The sequence below is a fragment of the Oryzias melastigma genome, linkage group LG16 (assembly GCF_002922805.2).
Source record: "Oryzias melastigma strain HK-1 linkage group LG16, ASM292280v2, whole genome shotgun sequence".
Taxonomy (NCBI): domain Eukaryota; kingdom Metazoa; phylum Chordata; class Actinopteri; order Beloniformes; family Adrianichthyidae; genus Oryzias; species Oryzias melastigma.
The window spans coordinates 16,782,731-16,786,054 of record NC_050527.1 but is presented as its reverse complement, the minus strand read 5'-3'; positions in this window follow the sequence as shown (position 1 = coordinate 16,786,054).

Below are 3,324 nucleotides of genomic sequence, written 5' to 3'. Positions count from 1 at the left end.
GAATAGTTTTGTTGATACATTTTGGTAAAGTGTAGCATTTGGCTGTTGGGAACACCAAGTAATGCTATTTGGATGAATTTGAAAAATATTTTATGTATAACATCCACAATTATTTATGCACAAATCTTTGATTTTTAAAAAAAATATATTTTGGATTATGTTAATTGTATTTATAAATGTATTGTGCAATAAAGTGCGGAGGACGCAAACGTTCCTCTTTGGCAAAATCACCTATATGTCACCAGTCAACTGAAGAAAATACACTGAGAACAAAGGGCTTTTTTAAATGCAATGCCCCTTCCCAATTGTAACACGGTGCAGTCAAGGCAAATCAAGAACACCTGATCCATGCTTTTATTGTGGAGGAACCAGACACCATATAAGCTCCAGGTTAGCAGGTGCACTTCCTGCTTCCTGCTGCATGCTTTCTGCTGCCCGCTTCCTGCTTCCTGCTGTTGGTGTTGCTGCTGCTGCTGCTGCTGCTGCTGCTGCTGCTGGACCTGGAAATTGGCTAACCTGCCACTGCTTCTTCTTTGAACGTGTTTGACCACCTCATCGGTCAGGTTTTTTTGTTTTGTATTTCTTCAATTGATGGCGAGCTACCCAACCTGAACCCAGCTGGACGATAACAACCTCTTCAATTATCCCATCAAACCACAACAGAACTCAACGGATCCACCCATTGAACTGCATGAACCTGGACAATCCAACCTCATCCTCCTCAAACCTCAGCCTCCTTGGTTTACTGTCCCTATTGTGTTTTTTTTGTAATACAATCGATTGAATTCTTTATAGTTGTCTTTGTGTTTCATTCACGCACCCTGGGCTCCTTGAGACGAACTTCTTCTTGTGAAAGTCAGAGCGCCTAGTCTCATTCATAATTACACAACGCGTTACACGTGGCGAGCTAGCCAGGAGCCTGGGTGTGTGAATTTGTTTAGACTGCTGCATTTTTTTTTCTCTTGATATGGATTGCGTTACTAAAGCTGGCATTAATGTTGCCAGATCCGTAATGGTCTTGGGTGTCTGTAACTCTGACGACCACGATGAAGTATTGGATTATTTACGAAATTATGGGGACTTAAAACGCAATGTTCATGTTGATGACCCCAATAGCAAATACAACAAAAACCTGATCGTTGAGTTTCTAGAGTCCGACTCATACACAGACATTGAATCTTTACTACCATACACGTATTAGTCTAAAGTAACAGATTCTGAGTTTCACATAACACCGTTAGCTTCAGAGTGCGCCGCAGAAGCTAGCAGCAGCAACCCCCCTGATTACCTGGCTAAACTGAAAAAACTTGCAGACCGGAGTGGCTGCAGTTTCAAAGCCGTTTTGAGCACCGTGATGTCCCAAATTGGTCAGCACCTTGACTCAGAAGAGAAAAAGGCCATGGAAGGAGAAGAGGAGGATGAGGAGGAGGATGATGATGATGAGGATGCAGAAGATGGGCCGTCACAGCCTGCGCCATCTTTTCCCTCAGTTCAGTCGGGGCCAAACTCTCGACAGCCCAGAAAAAGAATAACCCTGTCTTCCAATCAACTTAACCCACCCCAAGTTCAGAAAGTTGTGGTTGAACATGTGGTGCGGAACACTGACCTTCTTGCTTCATCTACGCCACGAGTCCGTCCCTTTTCAGGCAAAACACCAAAGCCAAGTCATGAAGCAGACTATGATTCTTGGCGGGGCCAGATATCCTTACTCCTGACTAACCCCAGCCTTTTAGCACTGTCTGTCACCAGGAGAATTGTGGAGAGCCTCCTTTTGCCTGCTGCAGACCTGGTGAAGGGGCTTGGACCAGATGCATTACCAGATGCATTTTTGAGTGTGTTGGATGCTGCCTTTGGAGCTGTCCAAGATGGAGAAGAGCTGTTTGCTCAGTACCTGAACATCCTCCAAACCCCTGGGGAAAGATCATCAGAGTACCTACAAAGATTACACCTGGCACTCAGCTCTGTGGTGAAGCAAGGTGGCGTTTCTACACCCGAATTTGACAAGCAGCTTTTAAAACAATTCTGCCGAGGCTGTTGGGACAACCCATTAATTGCTAAGCTGCAGTTGGAACAACAGAAGAGTAATCCACCTTAATTTTCTGACCTGTTGCTACAGCTCAGGACAGAAGAAGACAGACAACATGCCAAGGAATCACTGATAAAGAAGCATATGGGTGTGAGGCAATCAGATAGACTAGGGTTTTCTATTTTTGCACTTTGAGATTCTAGCACAGGCCAGAGGAGAAAAGCGCAAGCCAGGTTGAAGTTGTTGCCACAGCAGCTACATGTGAACATGTTTCTTCAACCTTCGAAGATTGCTACAAAGTTATGGTGTGCTACACCTTTGTGGATGCCATTTACCAGGAGTTAAAACAATGCTTTATCATTACAGCTTTCCATCATCTGACAGTTGCAGAGAACAGAAAATTAGCAAGCATTTCAACAGAAACCCCCCAAGCTGGAAAATAAACTGAGTTATATTGAGAAGAGAGAGAAATTAGTAACAGAACTTTAAGCTTTTGCTCTTCATATTCATGCCCCTCACCAATAAATGTGGTATCCATTCTTTAAATAGTGAAGGAAAACAATGCACAACTAATTTTTCCCCAACATGAAGATGCTGAAGATCTATGACAGATTTCCAGTGTTCACAACTATAGAAGGCTCCTTCTCCACACTAAAACTGGTGAAAAACAAACTGTGCAGCCTTTGCTCAGATGAGAGACTGACATTTCTTCTGCTGTTGGCAATTGAGAAGGCCATTCTAAAAAACAACAGTGACATAATTGTAATATTGTTTTGTTTACTGCTTTGAAGGCTGTGCAAGTATCACTTGGATTCTGTCCAGCAGAGTTGTTGTTTAGACATGAAGTCAGGGGTCCTCTGAAAATGTCAAAAGAAACTCTTGTTTCTCCGACCAACGGACTTTAAGTGTCCCAGCGTGTGCTGCCAAACTAAGGGCCAGACTCCATCAGGCTTCTTTTCTGTTAAGGAACAACTTGGCAAGTGAGGATGAGGCATCATTACAATAAACAGGCCTTTGTAAAGTAATTCAAGTGTGGCAATAAGGTATTGGTTCTTTTGCCCAAACCTGGATCATCCCTGTCCACCAAATTTTCTGGACCTTACATTGTAGAGAAAAGGTTAAGTGCAACAGGTTATTTCATTCGTGGCTGAAACCTTTACATACTGGTTAGATGCAAAATCAAGAGCCATCCCATGACAACAACTCTAAGGTTCTGCCTGTGGCTTTGGCTTTGACTACATCTGTGTTTGAAGACAATGACTTTTTTGTTGTCTGACACTGAAACTCAGGGTATGAAG